Source organism: Entelurus aequoreus, linkage group LG02 (assembly GCF_033978785.1).
Source record: "Entelurus aequoreus isolate RoL-2023_Sb linkage group LG02, RoL_Eaeq_v1.1, whole genome shotgun sequence".
NCBI classification, from domain to species: Eukaryota; Metazoa; Chordata; class Actinopteri; order Syngnathiformes; family Syngnathidae; genus Entelurus; species Entelurus aequoreus.
The window spans coordinates 260,674-275,271 of record NC_084732.1 but is presented as its reverse complement, the minus strand read 5'-3'; the positions used below and the strand labels follow the sequence as shown (position 1 = coordinate 275,271).

At 32.9% G+C, this 14,598-nt stretch overlaps 1 long non-coding RNA gene across 1 annotated transcript in view; it reads left to right on the top strand.

The window, feature by feature from the left end:
* The first annotated feature begins 464 nt into the window (after positions 1 to 464).
* Positions 465 to 14,598, top strand: part of LOC133665449 (uncharacterized) — a 117,433-nt gene continuing 103,299 nt past the window's right edge. Inside the window, exon 1 of the long non-coding RNA XR_009828749.1 lies at positions 465 to 667. This is a non-coding gene — a long non-coding RNA (uncharacterized LOC133665449). The remainder of the gene's footprint in view (positions 668 to 14,598) is intronic.

Below are 14,598 nucleotides of genomic sequence, written 5' to 3'. Positions count from 1 at the left end.
ATGACCAATGTATGACCCTGTAACTACTTGGTATCGGATCGATACCTAAATTTGTGGTATCATCCAAAACTAATGTTGTCATGACGTGGTTTTCACAGCTTACTGCGAGGTTTGTTCTCCCGGGATGCTGTGAAGAATGTATATATATATATATATATATATATATATATATATATATATATATATATATATATATATATATATATATATATATATATATATATATATATATATATATATATATGCAAGAGTTATAGTGTTTTTCCATTGGTTCTCTTTCTATTTGTCCGCAAGTAAACTGTGTGTGTTACCTTGAAGACTTGGAATGTAGGACTTGGAGTACTCCCTTATATCTTATCTGCAGTAGAACAATGAGGCAGTGTTCCTTCCCTGAGAGGTGGGGGGCTTTTTTTCTGTGTAGGAAGGAGGCTCTTCCGTATGAGTGTTAAAACAACTTAGGAAGCTGGTATGAATGTATTAGTCTAGGTTGTTTTCCTGAAATTTCAGTAAAACTTGATGATATTCCTATTCTGTCCTGGTGATCCTTCTGACTCAGCTTATATGTCATCCAAAAGAACTTGGGATTGACCAGTAACTTAGATTCCCCTGGAGGAAGAACTGGTCTGACGCAACAATGCAAACGGACTATTCCGGACAAGGCTTGCAGGTAGGAACATATTTATTAATCTAACTACAAAATAACAGGCAAACATGTGTATGTGCACAAACAGGAACTAAAAGAGTCCAAAACTAACAGAACATAACAAAAATCAACAAATGTAAAGTATCAAACAAGAGAAGAATAAGTGATTATTACATTTTAACAGAAGTGTAGATAGAACATGTCGAAACGGAAAGTAAGCAGATATTAACAGTAAATTAACAAGTGGATTAATAATTCCTTTTTACAGCTTGTCCCCCATAATTTTGACATAATAGAATGATAAATGACACAATATGTTACTGCATACGTCAGCAGACTAATTAGGAGTCTTTGTTTGTTTACTTACTACTAAAAGACAAGTTGTCTAGTATGTTCACTATTTTATTTAAGGACAAACTTGCAATAATAAACATATGTTTCATGTACCCTAAGATTTTTTGTTCAAATAAAGCCAATTGTTACGAGCGGGTCGCAAGTTGTTGCGGGGTTTGTTCTCCCAGGACGCAAACGGACGACTCCGGACAGGACTTGCAGGTAGGAACATGATTTAATCGTAAATTAACTGGCAAAAAAGTACAAAACAGAAATCAAACGGACGGAACAAGGTGCCGATCGCACCTGAAGCTAAGGCTACTACTTAGCACAGACGGGTCGGGTTTGGTTTTGGATTGGGATTGCATTGTTATGGCATTGCTGTGTATTGTTTTGTTGGATTGTTTCATTTAAAAAAAATAAAATAAAAAATAAAAAAATCGATTTAAAAAAAATGAGAATCGATTCTGAATCGCACAACGTGAGAATCACGATTACATTTTTCCCCACACCCCTAGTACAGTGTTTTTCAACCACTGTGCCGCGGCACACTAGTGTGCCGTGAGACACAGTTTGGTGTGCCGTGGGAGATGATCTAATTTCACCTATTTGGGTTAAAAATATTTTTTGCAAACCAGTAATTATAGTCTGCAAAATATGTGTTTTTGTTGAGTGTCGGTGCTGCCTAGAGCTCGGCAGAGTACCCATGTAATACTCTTCCATATCAGTAGGTGGCAGCCGGTAGCTAATTGCTTTGTAGATGTCGGAAACAGCGGGAGGCAGTGTGCAGGTAAAAAGGTGTCTAATGCTTAAACCAAAAGTAAACAAAAGGTGAGTGCCCCTAAGAAAAGGCATTGAAGCTTAGAGAACTATGCAGAACGAAACTAAAACTGAACTGGCTACAAAGTAAACAAAAACTGAATGCTGGACGACAGCAAAGACTTACTGTGGAGCAGATGGCGTCCACAAAGTACATCTGTACATAACATGACAATCAACACCAAAATAGGAGCGCAAGACAAGAACTAAAACACCACACACAGGAAAACACAGAAAAACTCCAAATAAGTCACGGCGGGATGTGACAGGTGGTGACAGTACACCTACTTTGAGACGATAGTGATGCATGCTTGGTTATGGTTTGAATTGATATCCGACAATTGCGACAACAACTTTTAACTGTCAACCGAGTTTCGTTTTTTAACGATTTCTGCTGGTGGTGTGCCTCTGGATTTTTTCAACGCAAAAAATGTGCCTTGGCTCAAAAAAGGTTGAAAAACAACTGCCCTAGTAAATAAATAACCGACACATTTATATTTTGTTGTTTTCTTACTGTACCGAAAATGAACCGAACCGTGACCTCTAAACCGAGGTACGTACCGAACCCAAATGTTTGTGTACCGTTACACCCCTAAGCATTACTGCTAATATGTAGCATCATTTGAAAAGTCACCCGCTGGAGAATGAAGAGTGCTTGAAACTCTGCATGTCAACATCTCCGTCTGGTGCCACACCCACAAAATGCCCAAGCAACCATTTCCACATCAACACCGTATGGAACAAATAGTCACCAACAGAAGGAGATAACGTCCGCAGGAACCTACCACATAGCGAAGGACATACACTATTTGATTTACTATTATGCAACTCATTTTTATTTGACACTTATTGAAATATCTTGTGTGACATCATGCACAAAAGTGCACTTTATTTGTTTTTAACTATTGTAGTTGTGTTCTGTACAAAAAGTGCACTTTAATTTAGTGTTGTTTTGATAAGTCATCTTAGTGACATCATGCACTAAAGTGCACTCATAGCTCGTTTTAAAATGTCTCTGATAATCTTGCACTTTCTGTTTTGGAAATGACATGAATGTTTGTGCCACTGCTTAATAACTGTTTGATAAATACCTTTTTGCTCAATTGACTTAGTTGTGATTTCCCTCTCTGCGTGAAAGTTTAAAAGTAGCATATATTAATGCAGTATGAAAAAGAATGTTTTAATGTAGACACATAGAATCATCATACTGCTGTGATTATATGTATCAAGTGTTCATTCTAGGCTAAGGCAAAATATCCAGATCATTGGCATTGTTATGCCTATTTTAGGGGGGCTCAAGCCCCCCTAAAATGTTCTTAAGCCCCCCTAAATAATTTTGTGTTAAAAAAAAAAAAAAATTTTTTTTTTTTTACAAATACATGCCGACATATTTATTATAAAGTGGCCCGAATATGAGGTTAAATAAATAATCATATAACCTGTCATTATTCACTCAGTTTCCCCTCACTTCATAGCGTAAGGTAGAGAGCCCCTTTAGTGCGTCGCTATCCAATCCATTCCACTTGTTCATATAGAAAGTCCCCACATCACTCAAAATCCAGTCCGCATTTTCTCTGCGACCTTGCTTGCGGTCCTTGGACTTGTTCATATAGAAAATGCCCACATCACTCAAAATCCAGTCCGCATTTTCTCTGCGACCTTGCTTGCGGTCCTTGGACTTGTTCATATAGAAAATGCCCACAGCACTCAAAATCCAGTCCGCATTTTCTCTGCGACCTTGCTTGCGGTCCTTGGACTTGTTCATATAGAAAATGCCCACAGCACTCAAAATCCAGTCCGCATTTTCTCTGCGACCTTGCTTGCGGTCCTTGGACTTGTTCATATAGAAAATGCCCACATCACTCAAAATCCAGTCCGCATTTTCTCTGCGACCTTGCTTGCGGTCCTGCAGGTGTACGAATCACATTAGCACACAGCACCGCAGAACAAGAATTGTAAATAATTTAGTTTTTAAGTTTTGTGTTTCTTGTAGAATCTATATAAAGTAAAATACATTAGCCTATTGTTAAAATAATGAAAAAAACATCATTAAATATATTTGTTTTATTGTATTGTTACATTAATAGCTGTTGTATTATTATAGGATGGCTTGTTAAACATTTCGTAGGATTTTCAGAGGGTGGAAAAACCAAGATATTTAATATTAAATGTAAAATGAATAAATACATAAAAAGAAAAAGAAAAAAAATGGCTAAAAGCCATCGTCCCGGGGAGCCATTAATTTCGTCCCGTGCATTTTTTTTTACATAAAGGCTAATGCCATGACTTTCATTGTGTTTCAGTGTATCGTGAAGGATCATGCAAGTCATTGTTTCTTGTTGATGCTGTAAACAAAATGTCACTGTGCAAACCCATGTTTGTTGTTGTACTGAACTCGGATTGAAAATAAACCCACTGAAATAATAATAATAGCAATGATTAATTTCCAAGTCTTTGTTAGCCGTTTGTGTGTTTTGTGCTCGTGCGCTACGTTCGCTCGCATCCTGTGCATCTCCTGGGGACTAAACCCCCCCTGTCCTTAAAAGCTAGTGACGCCCCTGGTCCAGATATATATGGTGTATCGTGACATGGCCTAAAAATATGGAGATATTAAAAAAAGGCCATAATCGCCCAGCCCTCAATGGGGGCCAGTTTCACTCTTTTTTTCCCTTTTTTATTTGTCGGAAGAAAGCGGAAGTAACGAAGGAGCAACGCAGGAAGTGATCACCAGTGACAGCCAATCAGGTAACAGTATCAACTATAACAGGCGTGTCCAAAGTGCGGCCCGGGGGGCCATTTGCGGCCCGCAGCTAATTGTTTAGCGGCCCGCCACACATTCTGGAAATACTATTGTAAAAATAAAAAAGAACATTAAAAAAAAAAAAGACAAAAAATCCATGTTATAATGAATTATTTTCAGGGCTCCAATTACTTCAAATATTTCACTTTAAAATGTTTTATGTGGTAAATATTGCATATATTGTGTAGTAGCCGTATAAAAACACCAATGTTTTCTTTGACAAAAGCGCATAAAACAAACAAAATAATAGATCCAGCATAAAATGGACAGATATATCTGAAGTTGATCTCGTAACTTAAGTGTTGAAAGTAGAAGAAAAACCTAATAAAAATGTATCACTTTATGAGTGGGGCACCTTTTGGATCCCAAATATATTTAGTGGTTTTTTATTTATCTTTTCACTGTGATTACTCAAAAATATGAAATAATTAAAATCAATGGTGTCCTGCATTATTGATATTTTAGGGCTCTAATTACTAAATACTGCATATTTCAGTTTTACTATTAAAAAACTAAGTTGTTTTAAAACATTTTTCTTAATTTGTATTACTTTATATCAACTTGAAGTCAAGTCAAGTCAAGTCAACTTTCATTTATATAGCACGTTTTCAACAACTTTTAGATTGAACCAAAGTGCTTTACAGGTTAAAAAAGCATGGAGAAAAAAATAAATAAATAAAAAATAAATAAATAAATTTTAAAAAAGAAAAGAAGTTGATATAGAGATTTACTGTAAGCGTCAAATAATTAAAAAAATAAATAATCTGACTTATTTTTAACATTTTAATGACTGAGACCCTTTATGGTCCCTGGGAGCCCTAAAGGTAAAATAAATAAAAAAATCCATATATTTTGTTAAGGTTTGAAAATGAAAAATATCAAAATGGCCCCCACATGCTTAAATTTTTCCGTGTGCGGCCCTCAGTGGAACATTAAAAAAAAAAAAATTGTATTACTTTTTATAAACTTGAAGTTGATATAGAGATTTACTGTAAGCTTCAAATAATTAAAAAAAATAATAATCTGACTTATTTTTAACATTTTAATGACTGAGACCCTTTATGGTCCCCGGGAGCCCTAAAGGTAAAATAAATAAAAAATCCATATATTTTGTTATGGCTTGAAAATGAAAAATATCAAAATGGCCCCCACATGCTTTAATTTTTCCGTGTGCGGCCGGCCCTCAGTGGAACATTTTTTAAAAATTTGTATTACTTTATATCAACTTGAAGTTGATATAGAGATTTACTGTAAGCGTTAAATAATTAAAAAAAAAAAAAAAATCTTACTTATTTTTAACATTTTAATGACTGAGACCCTTTATGGTCCCCGGGACCCCTAAAGGTAAAATACATTTTAAAAAAATCCATATATTTTGTTATGGTTTGAAAATGAAAAATATCGAAATGGCCCATACATGCTTTAATTTTTCCGTGTGCGGCCCTCAGTGGAACATTTTTTTTAAATTTGTATTACTTTACATCAACTTGAAGTTGATATAGAGATTTACTGTAAGCGTTAAATAATTTAAAAATAATAATAATCTGACTTATTTTTAACATTTTAATGACTGAGACCCTTTATGGTCCCCGGGACCCACAAAGGTAAAATAAAATAAAAAAAATCCATATATTTTGTTAAGGTTTGAAAATGAAAAATATCAAAATGGCCCCCACATGCTTTAATTTTTCCGTGTGCGGCCCTCAGTGGAACAATTTTTTTAAATTTGTATTACTTTATATCAACTTGAAGTTGATATAGAGATTTACTGTAAGCGTTAAATAATTAAAAAAAATAATAATCTGACTTATTTTTAACATTTTAATGACTGAGACCCTTTATGGATCCCCGGGAGCCCTAAAGGTAAAATAAATAAAAAATCCATATATTTTGTTAAGGTTTGAAAATGAAAAATATCAAAATGGCCCCCACATGCTTTAATTTTTCCGTGTGCGGCCCTCAGTGGAACATTTTTTTTTAATTTGTATTACTTTATATCAACTTGAAGTTGATATAGAGATTTACTGTAAGCGTTAAATAATTAAAAAATAATAATAATCTGACTTATTTTTAACATTTTAATGACTGAGACCCTTTATGGTCCCCGGGACCCATAAAGGTAAAATAAATAAAAAAAATCCATATATTTTGTTAAGGTTTGAAAATGAAAAATATCAAAATGGCCCCCACATGCTTTAATTTTTCCGTGTGCGGCCCTCAGTGGAACAATTTTTTAAAATTTGTATTACTTTATATCAACTTGAAGTTGATATAGAGATTTACTGTAAGCGTTAAATAATTAAAAATAATAATAATCTGACTTATTTTTAACATTTTAATGACTGAGACCCTTTATGGTCCCCGGGAGCCCTAAAGGTAAAATAAAAAAAAAAATCCATATATTTTGTTATGGTTTGAAAATGAAAAATATCAAAATGGCCCCCACATGCTTTAATTTTTCCGTGTGCGGCCCTCAGTGGAACATTTTTTTTTAATTTGTATTACTTTATATCAACTTGAAGTTGATATAGAGATTTACTGTAAGCGTTAAATAATTTAAAAAAAATAATAATCTGACTTATTTTTAACATTTTAATGACTGAGACCCTTTATGGTCCCCGGGACCCATGAAGGTAAAATAAATAAAAAAAATCCATATATTTTGTTAAGGTTTGAAAATGAAAAATATCAAAATGGCCCCCACATGCTTTAATTTTTCCGTGTGCGGCCCTCAGTGGAACAATTTTTTAAAATTTGTATTACTTTATATCAACTTGAAGTTGATATAGAGATTTACTGTAAGCGTTAAATAATTAAAAAAAATAATAATCTGACTTATTTTTAACATTTTAATGACTGAGACCCTTTATGGTCCCCGGGAGCCCTAAAGGTAAAATAAATAAAAAATCCATATATTTTGTTATGGTTTGAAAATGAAAAATATCAAAATGGCCCCCACATGCTTTAATTTTTCCGTGTGCGGCCCTCAGTGGAACATTTTTTTAAAATTTGTATTACTTTATATCAACTTGAAGTTGATATAGAGATTTACTGTAAGCGTTAAATAATAAAAAAAAAATAATAATCTGACTTATTTTTAACATTTTAATGACTGAGACCCTTTATGGTCCCTGGAGCCCTAAAGGTAAAATAAATTAAAAAATCCATATATTTTGTTATGGTTTGAAAATGAAAAATATCAAAATGGCCCCCACATGCTTTAATTTTTCCGTGTGCGGCCCTCAGTGGAACATTTTTTAAAAATTTGTATTACTTTATATCAACTTGAAGTTGATATAGAGATTTACTGTAAGCGTTAAATAATTAAAAAATAATAATAATCTGACTTATTTTTAACATTTTAATGACTGAGACCCTTTATGGTCCCCGGGACCCATAAAGGTAAAATAAATTTTAAAAAATCCATATATTTTGTTATGGTTTGAAAATGAAAAATATCAAAATGGCCCCCACATGCTTTAATTTTTCCGTGTGCGGCCCTCAGTGGAACATTTTTTAAAAATTTGTATTACTTTATATCAACTTGAAGTTGATATAGAGATTTACTGTAAGCGTTAAATAATTAAAAAAAAAAAAATCTTACTTATTTTTAACATTTTAATGACTGAGACCCTTTATGGTCCCCGGGAGCCCTAAAGGTAAAATAAATAAAAAATCCATATATTTTGTTATGGTTTGAAAATGAAAAATATCAAAATGGCCCCCACATGCCTTAATTTTTCCGTGTGCAGCCCTCAGTGGAAATTTAAAAAAAAAATTGTATTACTTTATATCAACTTGAAGTTGATATAGAGATTTACTGTAAGCGTTAAATAATTAAAAAATAATAATAATCTGACTTATTTTTAACATTTTAATGACTGAGACCCTTATGGTCCCTGGGAGCCCTAAAGGTAAAATAAATAAAAAAAATCCATGTATTTTGTTAAGGTTTGAAAATGAAAAATATCAAAATGGCCCCCACATGCTTTAATTTTTCCGTGTGCGGCCCTCAGTGGAAAAAGTTTGGACACTCCCGAAGTATAACGTTTGCTTGTTGTCGTGTACATTTTGTAGACAATAAAGTGTCTTTTCTTGTTTGTCCTCATCTAGACTATCTTGTAAATTGAAGGCTGACATTAGAAGGCTGACACATGAAGGTCTCTCACAGTCAGTGGTAAACTTCCTAGCGTCTAGCCAGGGGCCACGTGTCCCATCAGCTTTGATGTTTGTAAACGTTGCTGTTTGAAAGGCGCGCCCACGTCCCATTTCCCACAAAGCAGTGATATTTGCATGTGTCACACTGAGTCATAAACAACAACAAACATATTTTGTTCCATCAATGAAGTGCCCCCACATGGTCTGTGACGTTTCTACCTACTCGTACTTTGTCAGATACACTGAACTTCTTAAAGAGACAAGCCCATTTACTAATGAAGTGATTCAAAAATGTTAAATGATGTTTCAGTTTTACTTTATTTGATCCGATTTGCCGTACTTTATCAGATTTTTCCGACGTCTACGTGTGAGGTTTACGCTTAGTACAGAGGTTGTCAAGGTTGTTTTCACTGAGGGCCACATCGCAGTTATGTTTATAATAATACTATTATTACACTATTTTTAATGCATTTTATTAGTAGATTTTTTTTAAACTAAAAAGTAAAAAAAAAAAAAAAGGTCAATTGCAATAATTTCCCCTCAGAATTTAGTGAATATTACTGTAAATGGAAAAACAGTACTGATGTTTTTATGGTAAAAAAAAAAAAAAAAAAGGCAGCTCATTTGCAAGAATTTTACTGTAAAATGTACATTTGCAATTTTACAGTAATATATACATATATATATATGTATGTATATATATATATATATATATATATATATATATATATATATATATATATATATATATATATATATATATATATATATATATATATATATATATATATATACATACATATACGTATATATATATATATATGTATATATATATATATATGTTAGGTCAGGAAAAAACACAAGAGGCTATATGATCCCTACAAGCCTGTTTCACAGGTTCCCCTGCTCGTCCGAGGATTATATATATATATATATATATATATATATATATATATATATATATATATATATATATATATATATATATGTTACGTCAGGTAAAAACACAAGAGGCTATATGATCCCTACAAGCCTGTTTTGCAGGTTCCCCTGCTCGTCCGATGATTTTATATATATATATATAAACCTGTGAAACAGGCTTGTAGGGATGATTTAGCCTTTTGTGTTTTTTCCTGACCCAACGTATATATATATATACATACATACATATACGTATATATATATATATATATGTATATATATATATATATATATGTTAGGTCAGGAAAAAACACAAGAGGCTATATGATCCCTACAAGCCTGTTTTGCAGGTTCCCCTGCTCGTTCGAGGATGATATATATATATATATATATATATATATATATATATATATATATATATATATATATATATATATATATATATATATATATATATATATATATATATATATATATATATATATATATATATATATATGTTACATCAGGAAAAAACACAAGAGGCTATATGATCCCTACAAGCCTGTTTTGCAGGTTCCACTGCTCGTCCGATGATTTTATATATATATATATATATATATATATATATATATATATATATATATATATATATATATATATATATATATATATATATATATATATATATATATATAAACCTGTGAAACAGGCTTGTAGGGATGATATAGCCTCTTGTGTTTTTTCCTGACCTAACGTATATATATATATATATACATACATACATACATATACGTATACATATATATATATGTTAGGTCAGGAAAAAACACAAGAGGCTATATGATCCCTACAAGCCTGTTTTGCAGGTTCCCCTGCTCGTCCGAGGATGATATATATATATATATATATATATATATATATATATATATATATATATATATATATATATATATATATATATATATATATATATATATATATATATATATATATATATATATATATACATACATATATATGTTACGTCAGGAAAAAACACAAGAGGCTCTATGATCCCTACAAGCCTGTTTTGCAGGTTCCCCTGCTCGTCCGATGATTTTATATATAGCTATATATATATATATATATATATATATATATATATATATAAACCTGTGAAACAGGCTTGTAGAGATGATATAGCCTCTTGTGTTTTTTCCTGACCTAACGTATATATATATATATATATATATATATATATATAGTATATACATATACATGTATGTATATATATATATATATATATATATATATATATATATATATATATATATATATATATATATATATATATATATATATACATATACATACATATGTATATATACCTAAAAATTGTTTAACCTGCACGGCTGCAAAGGAAAGTGTAAGAAGAGTCATCCCTCATCCTGTGGGCCACGTGGCTGCAGGAGGACGCCACTCCCGCTGTGCCGCCTCAGCTGCAGGACGCCGTCACTTCCCCACGCTGACAACAGAATTATACAACCTCGGAAGAAAAACACACGCGCCTGAATCCAAAAGCGGCACCAACGTGGGCTCCCGTCTCGCTCCGGCGGCTTATTAAAGTCTGAAAGTCTCATATATGATACACACGTGTGCTATCGCTAATGGTGCGCCAGGCTAAGCTAGGCTCGGCGGTGGTGAATAAGTAACGAGGGCAGAGCTTTTGTCTTGTAAGCTTCTTTGCATAAGTCAGCTCCTCTCCGCTGTCATGTTGACGCACTTTTGCTCAGAAAGTCAGACGTGGTGGGCTGTGAAGTCCACGGAGGAAGACCTCGTCACTGTCATGCTGGGATGAACTGCAAATATTCATACCCCGATATATGCTTGCATATTTATGTTTCTTTGACTACATCTGCTCGCTGACATTGTTTTTACACGTACAAGACAACTAGTCATGTTTCAGGACGGCCACGCTTTGATCCTGGAACTGACAAACTGCCTGTGGGGGAATTCTATTCATTTTGTTTGATGTCAACTTCTTTACTTTGGAAAAACCTTCTGCAAAAACACTGGTCAAAGATCCTATATATAACAGTAATGATTTTAAACATATATATATACATATATATATATATGTATATATATATATATATATATATATATATATATATATATATATATATATATATATATATATATATATATATATATATATATATATATATATATATATATATACATATATATATATATATATATATATGTGTACTGTATATATATATATATATATATATATATATATATATATATGTGTGTACTGTATATATATATATATATATATATATATATATATATATATATATATATATATATATATATATATATATATATATATATATATATATATATATATATATACACACACACACACACACATATCTTAATATATCTTAACCTAATATAAAAACACTGGTCAGAGATCCTATATTTAACAGGAGTGATCTGCTGTTTTTAAAGACCAGGGGCCGTACTTATCAAGCTTCTTAGAATTACTCCTAAGAAGTCTGCTAAGAGTTGACTTAAGAGTAAATAAATTCTTCGCTGAAAGCCGCACTTAAAAGTTAGTTATCAAGCGTCTTACTCACACTTTCAGCGAAGTGTAGGACTGAATTACGACATTACTATGTGCCGTAAACGGAATTTTAGGTGACGTCATTTCTGTGTCCATAGAAATGACCAATCACGGAAGGGAATCCCTTGTCTAAGAATAAAGAAATATCTTAGAAATATTTAAGTGGACAACGGGAGTTCATATTTTGACAATAAACTACAAAAGAATACAAAACAAACAAACAATATTGGCAATGAATCAAAAATAAATGTTTCCTTTTTGTTGCACCTTTCCTGCTTCCTGCTCCCAGACCGTAGTCGAAGAGCGCAGGGGAGACACTTCTCCAGGATGTATGCTCGGGGCAACACACTTCACTTTACCCGGCAGTGGGTCTCCACAGCGGACGACTTTAGAGTGAATGATGAGTCCGGCGATTAGTTGCAAATCTTGAGTCCCGGCTCGCACTCACGCTACCGCTCCCTCTCTTCTCTCGCCCACACACTCACTGACGTCACTCACCTCACATGCTGTCACCTATTAAAGGGCCACACACACACACACATACGCTACTCTCATAACATTTTCTTCCCAATTCATTAATTAGGCAACTAATTAGGCAACTGGTGTGGGTGGCTCTATATATACTAGCCCACTGCAGCCACATGCAGAAATCAACAAGGAATCAAAAATTATTAAATCTGTGACAAAAATAATACCTGCTCTGTCCAAACGATACCGTTTGATCAGCTGCTCGTCATCAAACAAAGATGAACGTTCGCACACGTCTCTCTCGCCTCAGTGCCATCCCCCGCTGGCAACTCCTAACCACTTAAGACACCTCTGAAGGTCTCTTAAATATCGTGGAGAGTAGGAGTGATTCTTAGACTTAAGAACATTGATAAAAAAGCTTTTATTCTTAAGTTTGAGAGTAGGACTAAATTTTCAGGACTTAAGTGTAAAATGGCACTCTAAGACGCTTGATAAGTACGGCCCCTGATATAAAAGCACTGGTCAAAGATCCTATATATCAGTGGTCCCCAACCACCGGGCCGCGGCCCGGTACCGGTCCGTGGACCGATTGGTACCGGGCCGCGGCCGCACAAGAAATTAAAAAAAATATATATATATATTTTTTTTTCAAATTAAATCAACATAAAAAACACAATATATACATTATATATCAATATAAATCAATACAGTCTGCAGGGATACAGTCCGTAAGCACACATGATTGTATTTCTTTATGGCAAAAAAAAACAACAAATAAATTAAAAAAAATTACTAACCCCCCCCCGGTCCGTGGGACACATTTTCAAGCATTGACCGGTCCACAAGTACAAAAAGGTTGGGGACCACTGCTATATATAACAGGAGTGATCTGTTGTTTTTAAAGACCTAATATAAAAACCCTGGTCAAAGATCTTATTTATAACGGGAATGTTCTGCTGTTTTTAAAGACTTAATATAAAAACCCTGGTCAAAGATCCTATATATAACAGGAGTAATCTGCTGTTTTTAAAGACCTAATATAAAACATATATATATATATATATATGTATATTTAAAAGCTAGTCAAAGATCATATATATAAAAACGATACTTGCGCATATTTATTTATTTTATTTTTTCATAAAGAAATACAATCATGTGTGCTTACGGACTGTATCCCTGCAGACTGTATTGATCTATATTGATATATAATGTATATATTGTGTTTTTTATGTTGATTTAACTAAAAAAACAAAAAAAACATTATTATTATTATTATTATATATTTTTTTATTTCTTTTGCGGCCCGGTACCAATCGGTAAATCTTATTTACTTATAACAATTTTTCAAAAGCAGTGTTATGAAATGTTACTTTTTTAATGTCCTAATATGAAAAAGTGTTTAGCTTCTTATTACACTTACAAGTAAGACGAATATAAGGACTATTTACAGTTCATAAAGGTTTGAAGATGGACACAGTTTGACCCTGGAACAGATCATTTGTATGTGTCTTATTTCCTGTGCGGTATCCAAGTGTAAAGAAATGATACTGAAGTCTATTTAAAGGATGATATTATTGTTGTTGTTGTTGTGAATGATTGCAAGACGTAATGGAGTCAGTGACTGTTAAATGTGCTGGCTTCATAAAACTACATCAACAACACAAATATTTCACTCCAAATGCCAAAATGGAGGTTATTGAGGGCAGATATCGAACAACGGTCCGTCCACGTGCCCCCCAGCACTGTCATCCATTTCCAGCCTGCAGGAAATGACGGAGAGCAAAAAGGGAACACAAAAAATTCATCCATCAATCAAAAATGTCTTTTTTTTTTGTTTGTTTAACAGGAAATGAATTT